The sequence below is a fragment of the Crinia signifera genome, chromosome 5 (assembly GCF_055691185.1).
Source record: "Crinia signifera chromosome 5, ASM5569118v1, whole genome shotgun sequence".
NCBI classification, from domain to species: Eukaryota; Metazoa; Chordata; class Amphibia; order Anura; family Myobatrachidae; genus Crinia; species Crinia signifera.
Window position 1 is genome coordinate 62,026,000 of NC_139221.1, and position 21,901 is coordinate 62,047,900.

A 21,901-nucleotide genomic window follows, 5' to 3' on the forward strand; every position below is an offset into this window, starting at 1 on the left:
TCTTGATAAGATAGAATCTGGTTGTTATGGGCAACATCCCATCTTCAGTAAATTTGCCTAATATTTACTTTGATTTCAATATAAACCAGCAACGGATTCTAGAACGGATAGACCATAATTCTACAACAGAACACAGTAACAAAGGATTAATGCGATTGGATGTACATAGGCTGGAAGGGAGGAAAGCTACCTTCTCACCATTACTCAATGTCTCAGTGTGGTCTATGTAGCTATAGAAATACAAGGCATTCCATGCTCCATTAAACCCCAACCAAAGCATTAAATACAGAGTCCTATCTAATGTGTTTTAGCAGCACGCCATAATCCTTTATTTCATAGAATGGATTAAAACCCAGTTGAAAATTGCTGTCAGTAACCCCTTCTAATTCCACTCAAATCATCCAATATCGGTGACTACTGAACGAGCTCTGTCATCTCTAATACAGCCAGCACGGATGAATAATACTTTAGGCAGACATGCAATCTAGTGGCAGTGGTCAGTCCCAGCATGCATCAGGGGAAATCAGACTCGCATAGAATAATGAGGCATCTCTGGGGATACAAATATCCCTTCAGCAGAAGGGCCAGAGGCTGCCATGCTGATCTGCAGCTGTAACAGGTGAAACTCAGACATGTGGATGCGTAAATCAAAATTATAATAATTGTAACATTTATTTATATAGGACCAATATAATCCGCAGCACTGTACCACTAGGAGCAAAAAAAGCTATTTATACAGCACTAGGCTATTAGCAGAGGTTTATGGGAAAACAGGAGTATATGCATGGCGTTTACATAGCAAAGAATGCTAAGTGGGCTACATCCAGGAATGTCTGTGGCTCAGAGTTGTTTGGGTCTAGAAGGAGAATAAATGTTTCAGTAAGCGGCGTAGAGTGTCGGTAATTGGGTAGAAAAGCCTAGGGGGTTAAGATTGAATGTAGAACTACAGTTCTCTTCAGTTCCTATCAGAGGTGCCACTATTAAAAACACACTAATGAGCACCAAATAGGGTGAATCCGTCTGAGCTGGAGTACTGGCCCGTGTCATGTTTTGAGTGCCCAGTGGGGGGATTATTATTATTATTTTTTTAATAAAGCTGCCACAACCAGAACAGTGTTCTCTCAAACTTGACTGCTGAAGTATAGGACAGGGATCCCAGCTGTTGTTGAACTACACATCCCAGCATACCCTGCTACTGTTCTGGTATTTGGCCATTCTAAAACTATTGCAGAGAATGCTTGGATGTGTTGTTTAACAACAGCTGGGGGCTAAGGATTCCCCATCCCTGGTATAGGAGATCCTTATATGTCAGTAGCGAGGTCTCTCTGACCTTACTAGTCTTTTAGATTGTACTCTTTAAGCTTAGTATTGCAACATGCAAATGTTTGCGTTTCCTGACCACCATGTATCAATTTGGCAAGCTAGTCACAGCAATGGTGACAAAGTAGGACTGGAGTGTATGAAATGAGCTTCCCATATTATTGTACAGCTGCTCCTTTGATGTTAGTGCATATCAGTCATGAGCTATGTCGCACAAGCTATTTTTGTTGCTGTTGTTGTGTGCTAGTACAGTATCCCGTATCCAAAATGCTCGGGACCAGGAGAATTTTGGATAACGGATTATTCCGTATTTCGGAATATTTTAATATTTCAATTATGTATTTTGAAGTATCTTGCATGTATGCTGTATAAACACATAAAATACACACAAATATATTTTATTTGTTCAAAAAACAAGGTTTCAAAACATGAAACAAAATGTGTGTACTATCTCAGATATTGAATTTGAATGCCAAGCAATCATTTTCTTGCACATATATAGTGCCAGTTACATATCATGTCCCCAGTAGTGCTGTTACAAATGTCCCCAGTGAGTTTTTAGCAAAAAAAATATTTTTTTTTACTTTCTGGAATGTATGGTTTTCGGAATAATTCGGATAACGGATACTCGGATATGGGATACTCAACCTGTATTAGATGCATCTTTGTACTAAATAGATTGCGATTACAATCGCTGGAAGTGTCCGCAATGTACTGTAGTAAAGCTGCTGGGTTGGTCACAGTGGCAGAACTTCGGAACCAACATCGCCATTTTCTCACACCCTACAGAAATGTGCATGAATACTGGTGTTTTTTTTCAAATACAGTAACCGCTAACCATGTGGACACCGTATTTTACCACAATGTATACACCCAAATATCACGCCCGTAACTCATGGAGAATTAAATACCTTTGCTGAGGCCATTTCCAACTTTTGCGCTTGTCACATTCCAACTTGGTTATCATTGATTACACAGTGACAAATGACACCTTTGTAATGTACTGTAAGCCTTGGAGAGAGCTAAAGTGGGCACAGTACCAACCAGCTCCTAACTTATTTTTTAAACCCACTTATTACAAGGCAGTTAAAAGTGGATTGGCTGAAATCGCTGTCTCTCGCTGCTAAGCGGGCAACTGACCCCAAACCTGCTATCAGGTCTGAATCAGGCCCCTTCTGTGTGCCAGGCTGATGGGAGACTATGGGGGTTATTTTTGGTTCATTCCTTCTGACAAATTCCTTCTTAGATGAACAAAACCATGTGCACTGCAGGTGGGGCAGATGTAACATGTGCAGAGAGAGATAGATTTGGGTGGGGTTTTACTTCAAAGTGAGACCTATATTGCAGTGTAAAAATAATGCAGTCAGTATTTTTCCTGCACAGAAACAAAATAACTATATAACAAATCTAATTCTCTCATTTTACATCTGCCCCACCTGCAGTGCACATGGTTTTGTCCATCTAAGAAGGAATGAACCAGATTAAGGCCCTATGTCAGGTAACCTTGTGTGGATTTTACTTTGACAAATAGTCAGTTGCAGACCAAGTACATCCTCTTCAGCATGACAAATAGTTCAAGGTTTCTCCAAATTCCCCAGATCTTAATCCCATCCCCATGGGATGCACTGAAACAAGAGTTCACAGCCATGCAGGACTGAGGATCAGCTGCTAACACCTTGGTGCCAGATACCACAGGACACCTTCAGCGATCTACTCCATAATAGGCAGGTGGGTGTGGTACAGAAGAGAGCAAAGGCAATGTTGCCGAGCGTCCAAATGGCTGTAGCAATGCTTACATACAGCAGCAGCGGCTCAGTACTAACACAAGAGCAATTCCACTGGAAAACACTGCAGTAACAAAGCATATTGATCCCAACCTGTAATATCACCACCTCTGGCTTATTGACGCTCGTCAATATTTCTGCCATTAACAGAGTGAGAGATGAAGACATTAAATTATACTGATAGATTTGTGCATGGAATGGATTTACTGTATTAAGAAAACAATATGTACAAAACTGCATGCAAATAACTACATTTACAGAATAACAATCTTCCTCAAGACAGAAGAATGAATTTAAAAAACAAACAAATAGATTTTATGTAGGAATTAAACAAAGTAGTCTACTGGTGTGAGCAAATATCATTCAACACACTGTATGGTACCGAACGATGATCAGTCACGTCCTGAAGATGATGTAGAAACTATCCGAATTGGTTATCAAACCTGCACGATCCACTCGGCAATCAAATTCAGGCTGTGAATTGAGGTGGTCTCTATAAACAGTAGTGTTCCCGCTAGGCTGTTTTAGTGGGGCGCTGCGCCCTGCCCGATTTTTAAAGGGCAAAATGCGGCCTGCCCCTCTAGCAGCGCCCTGCTAAAAGAACCACTTATGGGGGCAGATGTATTAAGCCTGAAGAAGAGATAAACTGGAGATTAAGTGAAAGGAGATAAAGGATGGGATGTATTAATATACATCGCCGCCCTTCGCCTTACAGCCGCCGCATATATACTAACATATGCGGCTAGCATCGGGGTGCGGTGACGGGGACCCCCGCGATACCTTTGATGTGGTCTGCGGGGGTCTCCGTCACATCCCGGCGGCTGCCAGTGTCCCCATGCGTCTCCTCCTCCCCCCCTGCAGCCGGATGTCCTCCCGGCGATACCCTGCCAGGCGAAAACGGGGCAGACGGGTAATGGTAAATAGGAAAATGCGGTAAAACCCCTGTTTTACCGCATTTTCCCTTTAGTACATCCCACCCAAAGCATCAACCAATGAACTGTGTTTGAGAAGGACTGTTGGGAGCTGATTGGCTGCTGCTTTATTTCACTTTATCTTAATACATCTGCCCCATTGTGTTTTATGCCCACTTGCTACACAACACAGGAAGGGCACACTATGCCAACACAGTATCAGAGATAATGGGAGGGACATGCAGTTTACCCTGTATGCCCTTCCGCCCAGGGAAAGAGCCGCTTCGCATAGTAAAACAAGGGAAGATTTGTTTGTAAGCAGACCTTGCTATGCCTCACATTGCTACATGGCTATTATTACTCCCCCAGCCAGGCATTGGGGGTTAGTCCGACCTGATCGCTGTTGTACAAACTCGCACAGGGACCGAATATGAAATGACTGCGCACGCATACGAATCACAGTATGCAACAGCTACAAATATCAGCAGTTTTATTATCGCACGCCGGCCGCTGTTTGACTGACAGGTAGCTGCCGTTTGGGGGGTGGTAACCAGCTGTTATCTGGGAGTGTCAGGAAATATGCAGGTGGGGTGTAACGTCAGCTCAGGGCCCGATCAGCCGGACTCTATCGCACAGGTACAGCAGGTACTGGGTTATGAACAGACTGGCAAAATCATTTGATGGTGAGAGTTGCGTATGGATTTTTTCGCAAGCCATTTGCAGCCTTGCACAGGGCGGGTTTTTGCTCTGGCAGGGTGGCGGCTATCTGATCACAGGGCATTGATCATGTATGAATAACCCCAATTATCTTCATCACGGTGTCACATTACAGATATAAGCACAACGTTAAAACTTACTACATTTGTAAACTCAGAGATGCCTGTTACTATTCATCACTGCACTCCACAGGGTCCACAGCAGTGCTCCGTGCCCCAAAGCTAGCAAGCAATTTTGAGCTAATTCCGGCTGAAACCAGCGTGCGAAGGATGCAAAATCAGGTGCCGTTACCTATCCCAAGTAATAAGATCGCCCCCACTGTATTAAATAGCCATTTCCATATTGTAACCGTCTGCATGTTACCTCTCTCCTCTCTTTGGGCCAGATTCTCTAAGCGTCAAAAGTGATAAAATGGAGAGTGATAAACAGCCAGCCAATCAGCTCCTGCCTGACATTTTTCAAACACAGCCTGTGACATGGCAGGTAGGAGCAGATTGGTTGACTATTTATCACTCTCCATTTTATCACTTTTGAAGCTTAGAGAATCTGGCCCTTTCTCTCTATGGGGTAGATGTATTAAGAAGTGATAAGATCGAAGAAGGGAACGTTTGGAGGAGCTTCACATTGCAACAAATCAGTATATACCTATCAATTTATAGAGTACTTGATAAATGCTACCTCAAGGCTGATTGGTTGCCATGGGCAACCTCTCCACTCTTATCACAGCTTCATTTATCTTCCCCTATAACTGAACTACAATACTGTAAAGGCCCCCATGCACTAGTGTGAAATGGCCACTTTTTATGCAATTCCAATGCATTGCTGCGACGGATCACACAAGCAGTGACACATCGCATGTCATTTACCTGCGATTGTGATGAGAAGCGCGTTCCCGGGCACTTTGCACCACAGATACTATGGACTGCCATGAATATTTATCGCAGCCCGTAGCCCCTGTTAGGAACACACGAGATATATTGTATGCAGTCCTATTGCATACAATACATCTTATGCGCTCCTGCCTCCCAGCAGCTGCCGGATGAGATCGCAGGGTACCGCATGTGCCGCCTTAACACAGCCCTGGATCAGCTTGTATAGACTTTCATGGGATATGGCCATTAGTTTGACTGTCAAAAGGTCGATACATGAAAAAGGTCTACATGCATTAGGTCGACAAGTGAAAGGTGGACACAAGTTTTACTTTTTTTCCCCAGAAAAGGACTTGTTAATACGTTATCATCCCAGCGAATGTAGAGGGGGAATAATAGTGTGCCAAGCGCACAATATTATGTATGTATGTATGTATGTATGTATGTATGTATGTATGTATGTATGTATGTCCACCCTTAACCCCTTGAGTTGTGGGTTTTGCTGGGGCAAGTTTGTCCTACCCCTGCAAAACCCACCACAGATCGTAGTGGCCCCCTCTCACCTCTACTCTGGCGTTTGTACGCCGGAGCTCCCCTGCCGTTGCCTCAGCCGTCAATCACAGCAGTGACCACAGGCGGCGGGGGAGGGGATGTTCGCGGCAGCTCGGGAGGACTCGGGCACCTGAACTCCTGAGCGCTCCAGAGTCCCCCCGAACATTCCCGAGCCTGCCGCCTCCATCACTGCTGTGAATGGCGGCTGCGGAAGCGAGGAGGAGCTCCAGCGTACGATCGCCGAATCTGAGGTGATGGGGGGGCTCTAGAGGTGGTGCACGCCTGGAAATTTTTTGGGACAGCCCGCTGCGGCAGCGCAGTTGAGCACGGAAAATTTCCGGGCATACCACCCAAGGGGTTAAGTAAATATGGATCAATACTAGGGAAATACAGGCCAACCTTTTACAAACCTGTTTCTACTGTATGTTTTAATATCTTCTCTGATAACTGAAACCCCAAAACAAGTTACACTAATAGATTTCAATTAGAGAGGGAAAAAAGACCCACCCAAAACTTCATTTCAATATGCCACATATCTTAAAACAGAAAGCCATTACTTCCACTTATCCACCCTGTGGCATGGAACGTTGATAATTACCTTGAATGTTTCATAACATTACTGCACATTAGCACAGAGCATTAATGCCATTCTTGAGGTACAATTAATCTGAATAGTTATAATTAATTTAATTACCAGTGGGTTTAGATACTGGTGAGAAGGCAAAACACAGGACCAGGATCTCAACCTCCAATAAACAAATAAACAAAGTAAACTTGCCAACTATGACCACAAGTGGAGGTCACAAGAACCAGTAGACAATTATATTTTCTTGTAAGTGGTTTTGAAATATGCACAATAGAAAATTAACTATGTAAATTATACATCAAAGTGTCTATTCAGCACCAATGGGCAGACATTTTTAGACAGCCTTTAGAAATTCAGTACTTCCATTATTCCAAATTTCTAAATATATTTTGAATGCCATACATTTCAAATGACAGTGCGTAGCGTAAAATGCGTAATCCCCTCTCATTTTTCCAAACAATTCCTTCCCAAGCCTGCTGTAAGCAATGGAACATAAGCCTGTGGCCAACGCAGACAATTTACAAAAGAGGGTTTGACTGAAGCATAGTGGTTTAATATCAATCCGTAATCTAAGCCTTTTAGCAGATAATCCAGTAAAAACTCATGTAATATAAAGAGAAAAAGACAATAATGGCCTACAAACACAACAAAACAAAACACAGGACTGGTTTCCTAGAACGGCCACACCGATATTGATCGGGTCGGAAAAATCGCGTCGGTCGCATCGCATGCGACCAAATCGCACGCGATGGACCCGATTTTTACATTGATTGAAATGTGAATAGGGTCCCTGGGACCCTATTTTACATTGGATTCAATGTAAAATTGTCCCAACACCCCAATTTTAACCCCACTATTGACGCCAACCCAAAGTGTGGCGAGCGTAGCGAGCCCGCGAGGGGCGGCGGTACGCGACCTCCGACCTTTTCATACCCCTACTATCCACATCGGCGTGGAGTTGAGAATATAAAGTGTGGCGAGCGCAGTGAGCCCCGCAAGGGGACGTGCATAACTTCACAGGTATACGCGTCCGCTCGCCACGCTTCGGGCTCGGTGGCTCGCTGCGCTCGCCACACTTTATATTCTCAACTCCACGCCGACGTGTATAGTGGGGGTATGAAAAGGTTGGAGGACTCGTACCGCCGCCCCTCGCGGGCTCGCTACGCTTGCCACACTTCGGGTTGGTGTCAATCGTGGGGTGACGTTCACAATGGGGGGGGGGGGCATATACAATGAGAAATGGCCCATTTCCCATTTTTTGCTATGTAAAATGTGCTTAATCACATCCATCGCATCTTGTGCCATGGCACAAGACCGACGCGATGAACGCGATTACAATTTTAAAAATATTTTAACATTGAACCCTATGGCAAAATCGGGTCGGTCGCGTCGCGTGCCATGTTAATGCACGCGACCGACGCGATGGACCCGATTTTGCCTTTGACGGCAAAATGGACCTGATTTCAAAGGAAATCGGGTCCATTGCGTTAATCGTGTACCTTAAGTTAAGGTACACGATTAGTACCGATTGTGGTTGTTCTAGGAAACAAGTACCCAAAACACCTTCATGTGATTTTTGCTTTTATACTGCAGTTTTTACTTGCAATACTCCTGGCAAAATGCTATGCTACCTTTTGGTATGAGACAAATAGACAAAATTTGCATTTCGCTTTAACCTTTTTTTCTCCCAGTAGGACTACTGAACGGTTTGTGAGATATAGATAGATTAGAATAGAATCAACTTTATTGGCCATGTATGCTTGCGCACACTAGGATTTTTTTGTGGATTACAGTGCAGCATCAACCAGGGGTAAGGAGGGGGGGGGGGGGGGGGGAGGAGAAGACATTACATGCATTCCATTTCTAGCTACGACTATGGTGGTCAGGTCGCCAAGTAGGGTCACGTTGTTTGGCTGTTGATATTGGGATTGCATTTGCTTTGATTGGATTGTTTAGGTGATGGACGGCTAACGGAAAGAAGACATATAGGATAGATATACTAATAAGCCCGCTCGGAACAAAAGCTTCGAAAGCTAGTTACCTTTGTGACAGAAAGATCTCATTTTACTCGCTGCCTATAGATGGAAGTGTTTCGGACACACAGATAATAGATAGATAACAGTATGAATAGCTTGACATGAATATATACTGTATTTAAAATAAAACCAGGATGCGGGAATACTTAACTAGCATAATGGGTGGAAAGAATAAAATGAAAACTAATTTTGGGGTATGGGTAAAAACCAGACCAGGACAAAACCGCGGACCGTCGGACATCAAACTCTGCATTCCGGAGCTTGTAGCGTCCAGTCTGGGGGGTGTCCTGTCCGGGGGGCTTGTCAGCTGTCACCAGGGAGAGAATAAAGCCTCCCTGTATGGTCAGGGCATGTAGCAAAAACCGGAATGGACCGGACCACACAGGGAGGCTGTAATCTCCCCTTAGCCATGTCCCTGGTGTAAGGAAAAGACACCCCCCGGATGGGACACTGGGATGTGCAGTCCGGGTCCGGTTTTTACATAGTCCCCTAATTTTGTAGCGTTCACCTTTGAGATTTATTAATGTCTGCATTTTACTGCAATAAATGCTGCAATCTTTTTGTAAAACTGAATTAACAAGCTACTAAGCCTGGCAAGGATACCTAGTCTTTCACATAAAAGTCTGCAGTCAGATTCACAAAGATCTAACCCAGGTCCCAGGGATTTAATGGCGTAATTCCACTCCCGAGATAGTTTAACTTTAAAAGTCATGGTTTATAGACATACATAGTATACCAAATGTGTTATATCGGGCACATGGACTGTGCTGGGAGTGAGTCATTAATACCAAACTATTTTCCATCTGTCCTCCCCTCAGTGTGTGCTGACAATACCAACACTACATCTGTTTGAAGCACTATCCATTCAGTGGGATTCTCATGTTGCATGGACTAAATACATAGTACAAATAAAGAAACACATCAGACTGCAAAAAACTCAAATGTCATTATACATTCAGGGACAAAAATAAATAAAACATATCTGTCACAATTCGCACTGTACGGTATATAGTTAAAGGACCAGTAACACCTATAATGAACATCATAACTGTATAAATAGCCTTCTGCAGAATCAGATACAGTATAGAGGTTCTATGTGCCTTTCCCATTGCTCAGTGGTACTGATACCTGTATTAAGGAACATCCATATATGCTGCTTAGTATATATGGTAACAGATGACTAGTACACACATGGGATGGGAGAAGTATTAAGCCAATAACAATAAAATGCTATATAACAATGAGCCCAGGTATGTTATTGGCTAATCTGCAGCTCTGAAATACCACAGCTAGTACCACAGTACTCTATGGAACACACAACCAGTATAGAGAATTACATGCACAGCCATTACCTAGCACCTAGCCCAATGTGCTGGCCCTAGCAGCATTCCTAGAGAGCAGAAGTCTGCAGTGCCCTATCTATGTGCAGCCTTTATGTACATAGGAGGAGGATCTCACCGGTCAGTGTACTCCAGGCTCGGTCCATGCACAGCATCCACCCGCAGCAGATTGGGATATCAGCCCCCTCCTACAGCACAGGGTAGCTGCCCCCACTGCACTAGCACAGCCTGCAGCACATGTGCCCAGTACAGCCCCTGTCCATCAGCACCTCTCTGCCGTCTCCGCTCCCGCTAGCCGCTACTACAGTATCTGCGGCAGCAGCAGCATGCATTGCAAACACTGGCATCCCCCTCCCAGCTCCCAGGCCGGGCAGCTCCCACGTCATGCATATTCATGAGGGGGAGGGGCCTGACTAATTGCAGAGCTCCTCATCTACCACTCCCACTTGTTCCATGCGTGACCTCTCCGAGAGCTGTCTGTCTGGCACCTCTGCTTAAGCACATATGTGGCATCTGTGTTACTAATAATATATAATGGCAATGCAGATTTTATGTAGCGCTAGAATAGTGTCATATATATAACACTTGTTTCCTATATTTGGCACATATTATAGATTAAGTATTTATCGCGTTTGGTTGCACTATAGCAACGTTTTATATCAATGGAAATCGTGAAAATAAATGTTTTTAATGAAATGCATGATTTATTTTGTAGGTTTACAGGTTATTATGCATAACTGGAATAAGCAGTCTCTGTGTGTACAGTATATGTACTACATTTAGGTTTATGCTGGTTGTCTGTGCAATTTGGATTCCCAGACCAGCTGAGCAATTAAATAGAGGTCAGCAATGAAACAGACAGGAGGTGTGGTGGTAGGCATTGCAGGCAGCACAGGTGCAGGCTGGGTGCATACACAGTGGTTACTGCAGCTACACAACTTCTAACACAGAGCCTAATTCAGCAAGGATCACACAAGCAATCCTCTGCAATTTCCCTATAGCCCCGTACACACGGTCGGAGATATATTGCTCAGCCATATATGGCTAGCAATATATGGCTGAGTAATATATTGCTCAGTTTCTCCTTTTCATCAGCGACCAGAGATGGTCGCTGATGAAAGGGAACCTCTGCCGGCTGCCGCAGAGGTAATCAGCTGGTCGCACGATTATGACAGGGCTTAAATCACTGGGGAACACTCCTACATACCTCCCAACTGTCACGATTACAGCGGGACAGTCCTGATTTTCGGGTCCTGTCCCGCTGTCCCACCCGTGGCAGGCATTGTCCCGCTGCGGGGGGTGGCAGTTGGGAGACCCCCCAATCTAGTAGAATAGACGCTATGCGCATGCGCACAGCGGCTATTCTCGTATGAAAATGAGGTCGCGGCTAATTAGCATAAGCCGCACCCTCATTTGCATACACCCCGCCCCCTTTTCGGATGCTCGCGCTTCATCCAGACAGAAGTTGGGAGGTATGCTCCCATCACTGGCAATATGGTCGCCAGCAACCATATTTCCAACGATTTCAGCTCCTATCGCCCCCATGTGTACACAGCTTTACATTGTGAAATTGCGCACAAACAGGATCCGTTCTGCGCATGTGCAGAAAGGGTTCTGCAATCGGAGCGTAGAAATGTGGTGACTCCTGCTTGATTGACAGACAAAGGTGTTTGCGGAGGGGGACGGGCAGCAAGCATTTGGGAAAACAAGGGGGTGTCGCAACCATTTTCTGGGGGTGGCAAATTTCCTCAGAAACCCTTAATGTGCGTACACACGGTTCAATTCCGTTTTCGATGCGATTTGGACTTTTCTACCTCCCTGAAGTTTTCTCTACTTCATTTTCTATTTTACACTATTTTCTATTTTTCAGTCAATGGGCCAGATGCACTAAGCTTAAAAACTGAAAAAATGGAGAGTGATGAACAGTCAACCAATCAGCTCCTGCCTGACATTTTCAAACACAGTCTGTGACATGACAGGTAGGAGCTGATTGGCTGGCTGTTTATCACTCTCCATTTTATCACTTTTTGAAGCCTAATGCATCTGGCCCAATGTGCATTCAGTTTTCTATTAGATCAACAGGATTTAGTACTGAATCCCGGCGGTCGGGATCCCGGCGTTCAGAATCCCGACAGCCAAAATCCCGACAAGGGGGGGACGTGGATCGCCCCCCCTCGCCACGCAGCGGGCCCGGTGCCTCGTTACGCTTGGCACACTAATTTATTCTCCCTCCAGGGGTCCCGACCGCCGGGATTTTAACTGCATCCCGATCAACACTGGCTTCAGGTAGGAGATCTCATAGAAATCGAATCAAAAACGGAATCGAACCGTGTGTATGCACACTTACTGTGCACAAGCAAATATACTCAGAAACCCTTACTGCACACTCATAAATAGAGACAGGATTATGGGGGAAATTTACCAATATGAAAAACCTAGTTTTTCGTATTGGTATTTTCCCTACGACTGCATACGACTGTTTAAGTCGTATGCAAAGTCGTGTTCCGGAGGATCAGTTACAAAGCAGTCATATACGACTGCTTTGTAACCCTCCGATGGTGTAATGATTCGTATTAGCGGCCGTATATACGGCTGCTAATACGAATTATTTCTAGCAGTCTGCACGGATCAGTCAGATCCGTGCAGGCTGCATGGTGTAAAAAAAATAGAAAAAAAAATAAATAAAAAAAAAAAACGGCGTGGGGTCCCCCCCACAGCCGAAACCAGCACCAGGCTGACAGAGCCTGGAGCCGGTAATTAAAAATCAGGGAACCCGACAAATAGGGGTTCCCCGATTTTTAACAACCAGCCCCAGGCTCCTGCTCTGGGGCTGGTTCCCAAAATACGGGGGACAAAATGACTAGGGGTCCCCCGTATTTCAAGAACCAGCCCCAGGCAAAACCAGCCAGCGGGTAATGCCACAGCCGGGGGGAGACTTTTTATGCAAGTCCCCCCGGCCAAAGCATTAACCCTACCGACCAGTCAGCCTGGCCAGGGGCCCTGGGGGAGTGGGGACCCCCCCAATAAAGGGGTCCCCCCCCTCCAGGACTTACCTGACCAGGCTGAAGCCTGGTGCTGTCCTCGATGCCCCTGGGCGGTGGGCATCGAGCTGATGGTTTTGTGTAAAAAATAGAATAAAAACCATTGTTTTTTACTGTGGCACTACAAGTGCCAGCAAGCCTCCCCAGCAAGCTGGGACTTGGATAACCACAAGTCCCAGCCTGCTGGGCATTAAAGGGCCCGCTGGGTCTTGTAGTGCCACCGTAAAAAAAATAGTTAAATAAAACACACTGACACCCGTTTTAAATAAAAGTTTAATACACACATTACATACATACTGATACTTACCTTTCTTGATCCCGTAGGTAGCCCTGGTCCTGATGTCCTGTGTCGTCCTCCAGGTCCATGTCGGCTGTCTGCGTCGTCCTCCAGGTCCATGTCGACGGTCCGTGTCGTCCTCCAGGTCCATGGCGGTGTCCGGGTCCGAAGAAATCCATGTTGGAGCTGTGGAAGGAAATCCTACTCACCTGTTCCTGCGCTGAAGAAGTCTTGTCTTGATCCGACGTAGTCCAGGTAATCTTCCTGCTGTCGCCGGTCCCCGCTGTCTGCGCTGTCTCTGCATCGCGCTGAGGAGAGATGCTGAAGTTTCATATTCGGCGCCTCTCCTCAGACTGAATTCTATTGGCCGCCTAGCAGGCCAATCAGGAGTCGAGAAAGTCGGCTCCTGATTGGCCTGCTAGGCGGCCAATAGAATTCAGTCTGAGGAGAGGCGCCGAATATGAAACTTCAGCATCTCTCCTCAGCGCGATGCAGAGACAGCGCAGACAGCGGGGACCGGCGACAGCAGGAAGATTACCTGGACTACGTCGGATCAAGACAAGACTTCTTCAGCGCAGGAACAGGTGAGTAGGATTTCCTTCCACAGCTCCAACATGGATTTCTTCGGACCCGGACACCGCCATGGACCTGGAGGACGACACGGACCGTCGACATGGACCTGGAGGACGACGCAGACAGCCGACATGGACCTGGAGGACGACACAGGACATCAGGACCAGGGCTACCTACGGGATCAAGAAAGGTAAGTATCAGTATGTATGTAATGTGTGTATTAAACTTTTATTTAAAACGGGTGTCAGTGTGTTTTATTTAACTATTTTTTTTACGGTGGCACTACAAGACCCAGCGGGCCCTTTAATGCCCAGCAGGCTGGGACTTGTGGTTATCCAAGTCCCAGCTTGCTGGGGAGGCTTGCTGGCACTTGTAGTGCCACAGTAAAAAACAATGGTTTTTATTCTATTTTTTACACAAAACCATCAGCTCGATGCCCACCGCCCAGGGGCATCGAGGACAGCACCAGGCTTCAGCCTGGTCAGGTAAGTCCTGGAGGGGGGGGACCCCTTTATTGGGGGGGTCCCCACTCCCCCAGGGCCCCTGGCCAGGCTGACTGGTCGGTAGGGTTAATGCTTTGGCCGGGGGGACTTGCATAAAAAGTCTCCCCCCGGCTGTGGCATTACCCGCTGGCTGGTTTTGCCTGGGGCTGGTTCTTGAAATACGGGGGACCCCTAGTCATTTTGTCCCCCGTATTTTGGGAACCAGCCCCAGAGCAGGAGCCTGGGGCTGGTTGTTAAAAATCGGGGAACCCCTATTTGTCGGGTTCCCTGATTTTTAATTACCGGCTCCAGGCTCTGTCAGCCTGGTGCTGGTTTCGGCTGTGGGGGGGACCCCACGCCGTTTTTTTTTTTAATTTATTTTTTTTTCTATTTTTTTACACCGAAGCCTGCACGGATCTGACTGATCCGTGCAGGCAAAAACGCAAATACGACATGAAAATGGTGTTCTATTTTCCTGTCGTATTTGCGTGGGTGTTTTACACCACTAAGCAGCCGTATTATCCATACGGCTGCTTAGTAAATCAGAAACCACCATTCTTTTGAATGGTGATTTCTGTCGTATTCTATCGATGGTGTAGACATTCGTATTTGTAACTACAAATACGAATGTTCCATCTTTAGGACTACGAATTGTTGTATTTTTGGGATTGTAAATCCCGAAAATACAAATTCGTAAAAAAAAGGTGTATTTCTCCCTACGAATACACCTTTTTTCTACGAATCCATTTTGGTAAATGTCCCCCAGTATATGTCTAGTGCAAATGTCTAGTGCTATACATTTTTTTTTCTTCCTGGCTGCTACAGCAGACTGCAGCGTCCAAAGCTCTTCTTGCATCAACTACACGGACCCTCATCTCCAGCGCAGATGGATCAAATGTCAGCATAGCGTGGGAGGGCGGCGCAGTTGAAACATCCGCAGGAATCCTTAATGCACATGGCATATATCCTCAGAAACGCTTACTGTGGATATCCTTAGGAACCCATTCTGCAAATGTGCACAAATCCGCAGGGATCCATACTGTGCATGCGCAAATAGCTTCAGGAACCCTTACTGCACATACGTAAATATTTTGTGCCCCCCATGCCTAAAAGGTTCTGGTGCTCAGTCCGATACATTAATCATATATTTTTTTACCTACATGTTCATTGTCAGGGGTTTCTTGTTCATTGTCAGGGATTACATGATTGGCACCCAGGATTTCATGATCATTACCAGTGGTCACCTTCCCATTGCCAGTGTTTCATGCTCATTGCCAAGGTTACATGCTCATTGCCAGGGCATTCTTGTTCATTGCCAGCAGTTCCTTGCTTGTTACCATGGGCCTTATTCTGATCGGTGCGGCCCGATCAGAATATGCGGCCACGACCGTGCAGGCGAATCCCCGCCTTCCATACGGATCGCCACCTCCGTCCGTACGCGGATATGTGGCGATCCGCATGAAAGTGGACGGGGATACGCCTCCTCCGTCTTGGGAGCAGCCCCTGCATTCGATGGTCGCCGAACATCGAATGCAGGGCCGCACGCTCCACTAGGTCCCGCCACCCAAGACCACACGGACACTTGTCCGTGTGAAATCATGTATGGGGGCGGGCAGCTGACATCCGGCGATGTCAGATGCCCGCCCCCTACACACGCGTCACGGCTTCATTACCATGCATACGCCCCGCGTTTGCATGGGAACGCCCATGAAACGCGGGGCGTATGCATAGGGTAATGAGGCTTAGTAGTCCCTCACGCCCCTCTACGCCCCCTGTGCGGCGTGTAAAGAATACGTGCGGCGAAATCGCCTGCACATGCGCAGAGTGACCTCTGCACATGCGCAGAAGATAACCATCGGCGGGACGTCCGCATGCGGAGAAATCCGCACCGATCAGAATAAGGCCCCATGTGGTTACATACTCATTGTCAGGTATGTCTTGCTCATTGCCAGATGTTATTTTGGCCAAGAGAGGAGAAGAAGAAAAAGAAAACTCTTTGTGGGGGCACCCTTACATAACAGAAAAAGATTTTATATTTGTATGATTACAGTATTTAGAAAAAAAACATTGTTAATGGATATGCATTAAAATGGGCTGTGATAGATTCCTTGTCACAAAAAACATACACAACAAAAAAAATGCTGCAAAATATTAAAAATGATATAAAGCAAATTGTGCTTATAATCCAGGCCTATCTTGGTATTGGAGATGGTTTTATGTGTATGTACCAAGTGTGATCCTCATTTCTCCTACTTTATACCATGATATAGTCCTTGATGGCTAACCTTGACACTCCAGAAGTTTTTAAACTACACATCCCAGCATGCTTTGCTTTAGTTTTGCTATTTTAGCCATGCTAAATCTGACGTAGAGCATGCTGGGATGTGTAGTTTAACAACAGCTGGAGTGTCAAGGTTAGCCATCAAGGATATATGTAGTGGTATATAGGATTTAAATCATAGGTCACTTTTTATAAAAAAAAAAAAATGTAATGCCTCCAAAAAGCCACAAAAGTTGTTGTTAATTAGATAAGGTACTTGTGTATTATCACGATGCCCATCGCATACCATAAGGCATGCGATGGTATGTGATGCAATGCGATATCGCGCGATGTTGTACAATGTCATACAATTTTAAAATTGTATGGCATTGTATATGGCATACAATGCGATGGGTGCTTACAATGTTAAATGCACCCTAATGGGTGCTTACAATGTTAAATGCACCCCCACGCCAACCCCCACTATAAACGTGAACCCGAAGCGTGGCGAGCGCAGCGAGCCAGCGAGGGTCGGCGTTACGCGTCCTATGACCTTTTCATACCCCCACTATCCATGTCGGCGATTTTATAAAGTGTGGCGAGCGCAGCGAGCCACCGAGCCCGAAGCGTGGCGAGCGCAGCGAGCCCCGAGAGGGGACGCGCATAACTTCACAGGTATGCGCGTCCCCACGCAGGGCTCCCTGTGCTCGCCGTGCTTCGGGCTCGGTGGCTCGCTGCGCTCGCCACACTTTATAAAATCAACTCCACGCCGACGTGGATAGTGGGGGTATGAAAAAGTCGTAGGACGCGTACCGCTGCCCCTCGCGGGCTCGCTGCGCTCGCCAAGCTTCTGGTTCACGTTTATAGTGGGGGGTGGCGTGGGGGTGCATTTAACATTGTAAGCACCCATTAGGGTGCTTATACAATTTTTAATCGAATAGGGGGCTAAAATCGCATCGCATCGCAGTGCATCGGGTCTATGGCATGCGATGCGATGCAAACATTGCGCGATCAATATCGGGGGCGCCGTGATAATACACAAGTACCTTAGATAATAGTATAGCACAATAGTATAATTAACCTCTTCAGTGGTATGCCCGGAAATTCTCCAGGCTTAGCTGCACTGCTGCAGCGGGCTGTCAAAGAAAATTTCCGTGCATACCACCAATATGAAGGTGTGCACGAGTGGTGCCTGAAACTGTGCACCACTGGCGCATCACCTCTCCGGGGACCCCCACAATGGTCGCTTCCCCCTGTCGCTCCCCCTCGCCCCTCCACTCAGGCGATCGTACGCCGGAGCTCCCCTGTCGCTGCCCCCACCGACATTAGTTGCAGTGAGCAGCCAGCAGGCTTGGGGATGTTCAGTGTGGCTCGGGGGGGGGACTCTGGAGCGCTCGGGCGTTCGGGCACGAGAGTCCTTCTTAGCCGCCCCAAACATCCCGAGCCTGCCACCTGGTCACTGTCTGCGAATGGCGGCTGGGGCAGCAACGGGCGGGGGGGGGATGGGGGGGGGCTACGTTGTGTGGTGGGTTTTGCTGGGGCAGGACAATCCACAAAACCCACCACTCAAGTGCAGTGCAGTGTTCCTCAATCACCCAATATACAGCATTCTCATCCCATCATGTCTGGCTGTCAGTATCAGCTCCACACGGCTCCAAGCATGTATAGTACAAACAGGGGTACTTGTGTATTGTCAGGGCGCCCGTTAAGTAGTTAACGTAGTGTCCTATTCAGCGTAGTAGGACTGCATCGCATGAGATTTGCCTGCGATGCAATGGTACTTGTGCAGTTTCACCGCACCCCTTCCCGCAGATTGCATCACACGCAAATCGCATGTGATTTGATCACGTGCAATGTGATGCAATTTGATTTAGCACACCCTCACTATCCACATCACCCCGAAGCGTGGCGAGCCCCATGAGGGAACGCGCTGCGCGTCCTCCCGACCTGTTCATACCCCCACTATCCACGTCGGTGTGGAGTTGACTTCATAAAGTGTGGCGAGTGCAGCGAGCCACCGAGCCCAAAGTGTGGTGAGCCCACTTCGGGCTCATTTTCCACTGCCCCTCGTAGGGCTCGATGAGCTCGCCACGCTTCCGGCTCGGTGGCTCGCTGCCCTCTCCACACTTTATAAGATCAACCCCACACTGACGTGGATAGTGGGGGTATGAACATTTTGGGAGGACGGGTACCGTGTCCCCTCGTCACGTCACTTTGGGGTGACGTGGATAGTAGGGGTGTGCTAAGTAATAGTGGGGGTGAGCTAAATTGCATTACATCGCATCGCACGTGATCAAATCGTATGGGATCACATGCGATTTGCGTGCGATGATTATGCGATCCACGGGAAGTAACACCGTGAAACTACACAACTACAACTTGTCCCTCTTGGAAAGAGTTTATTGCACTTTGAAAATTAGAGCCATACAAGCCCAACAAAAGCTTCTTCAAGTAGTAGTAATTATGTTTTATTAACTATTTTTACACATTATAGGTGGCCACCGATTATTGAATGTGTATGTGTATTTTACTGTGGAAATAAATTTATTCGAATTTAATACTTTTTAATAAATATATTTGTTTATAAGCAAGTGTTCAGACCTACATGCACCTGTATTCTATAAGCGCAGTCTTTCTTTTACAAAATTATCTGGGAATATAGCTGTGGTTGCACTTATAGTGTATCCAACACCTTAATTAGTTGTGAGTTCACAGTCACACTATTTGCCTGCTGCTATATCGATTGAAATTTGTTTGAATAAAACCATATGGAAATTTAAAACAATATATTTTTTATTAGCGCCTATCACAAGGGGTTTACCCCAAAAAGTTATATTATTAATTATTTACATTGCTGTGTTAATCATACAATATTGAGAAATATTTCAGGACTCCACTGTTGGCGATTTCCTGTGCATGCATGTGCGCTGGAGGCAGTGGCAAACGCAGGATTTTCAGAAGGGGGTTTCCAGAGGGGCGGAGCAAAGCACGGAGATAGACATTTAGGTGACCCAGTATATGCCGGGTCAGGTAAAGTATTATAGATAGACCAAATGTATATAAATAATAATAATAATAATAATAATAATAATAATATACATACATACATACATACATACATGGGTGTCAACAGCAGTGTAGACCCCTGGGCATAGCAATGTATTGGGGCACCTAGATATCCTCCAGCTGTAGGGGTGGGGGAAGCTTTGATGTCTCCTGGGTGGTAGGGGGTAGTGTATCAACCACTCAGCATGTAGGGCCTGGATCAGTAATTTCCACTAATTACCCCTTTACTGCACAGATGGTGGGAGAAGGGGGCATTGGGCTGAATGAAGGGGCCCTGATACATAACTTCCAGGGTGGTAGAGGATGTTTAATATGCAGAGCAGGGGTGTATAGTGGAGTGGGCTTATTATTCATAATTTTGGTGGGAGGACAGCTTGCTTGACTGCAGATATCTCCAGTTCCCAGAAATAGATTTTTTAGATTTTAATGGAATTAAAAACAAGAGAATCCCACCTACCAAATGGTATTGGGGACTAGGGGATCAGAGTTCAGGAGGCAGAGCAATCTGCCAATGAGTATATAAAACTACATACCAGGTGTCTGGAGCTGGAGCAGTAACCACCTGCTGGAAGGCTGATATATCTGGTTCTGAGAACAGTAGAGACAAGCTACTAGTGTCCTTCAAAGGGGAAGAGTCCCAGCTTTTGGAATATACCCTCAGAAATACTCTAAGTCAGACAGAACCTGAAATATCTGACTGGGAAGAGCAATTAACAGGCTTGGATGGGGACCACTGCTTTAAAGTCCGATATCTCCGGTTTCCTAGGGCCGATTTTTAAAATTCTTGTACCCATGGAAAGAGGGGACAATCAGCTTTCAGCCTAAGGCCCTAAGACTCCTGGGGGGTTTTCTGGGTACTCAGAAACCCCCCCTGCGTGCGCTACTGGGAGGTCACATGCGATCGCACACAAATGCAGGTTTAGAGCCGGCTGGGGAAGCAACGGGGCAGCTGTGCTGGGCACCCCTGCAGCCTACCGCCTGCAGTTGCAGTATCGCACAACTTCGACTGAACCTGAACTAGGCCCTCAATGGGCATTTCAGTTGCTAATGCCTTGAAATAACATGGTTTCCAATTGGTTCATTCCCATTATTACACTTTTATGACCCAGCACACCTTTGGGGGATTTAATTGCCAGTTATTTTACTGCCGCTAGATCTCGCTCAAAAGTATTTGCTACCCCATAGGTAAACAATCGCTTTTGAGTGAAAGGGGTTTGAATCGTAGGTAAAGGGTGAGAATCGGGCTGCTGCTGTGGGCGTTTTAACACAACAGCAGTTACTTCTACAATTGATTTCCCCACTTATTTCTTCTTTGTGAACCTGCAAATCAGTGCCATAACTAGAAATTTTGGTACCCCCCCAACCTCCCACCCCCACACAGCTAAAAAATGGGCAGTGTGCTTCTAACGTACTTGCAATTTTTTAAGGGGCGTGGCCATGTATAATTCATATTACAATGCACAGTAGTGTCCGTTAGTCACATTACACCGCACAGTAGTCTACATGGAGTTACTTTATAATAACTTTACCAACACATAAAAAAAAAAAAAAATCCTCTCCCTACAGTATGTGGCTGTGCCTCTTTCATTTTCTGGTACTTCCTCATCTTTGCAGCCACCGCTTACGCTACGGAACTTACGCTCGCCAAGCTTTGCGCTCGTTGGCTCCCATTTGCTCACCACAACTTTACTAAAGGTAAAAGATGGTGGCGTGGACACAGAAGGGTTGCGTGGACCAAAGGTGGTTGCGCAATTTGTAACGGTTCCATCGCCGAAAATCCTTACGTAGCGGTTAAGTAGCGTATAACGTAACAGGCGTTGCGTTGGTCGCAAAGATGAGGAAGTACCCATTTTCTTTTATTTAATACCATCCTAATCCTAATAACCCCACAATCTCTCTTATAAATGACCCCCCTAAACCCTGTTACTACTACCCCCCCCCCCCCCAATACCTGTTATTGCTGAGGTGCAAAGAGTGGAACAGTCACTGACAAGTGCGTGCACTGCTGCATCTGACCTGAAGTTCCTTGGTCCTAGGGGAGCTCTCAGTGAGTGGCAGTGCCATCTCCCTCCCATCCAAACTCTGAG

General features: G+C 46.3%; 1 protein-coding gene across 2 annotated transcripts in view; it reads right to left on the bottom strand.

The window, feature by feature from the left end:
* The window catches only part of PAG1 (phosphoprotein membrane anchor with glycosphingolipid microdomains 1), a 165,286-nt gene extending 154,802 nt beyond the window's left edge, over window positions 1-10,484 (bottom strand). For both annotated transcript variants that reach the window (XM_083187326.1, XM_083187325.1), the window contains exon 1: window positions 10,234-10,484. The gene's annotated coding sequence lies outside the window, so the exon portion shown is untranslated. The remainder of the gene's footprint in view (window positions 1-10,233) is intronic.
* Window positions 10,485-21,901: the final 11,417 nt, after the last annotated feature.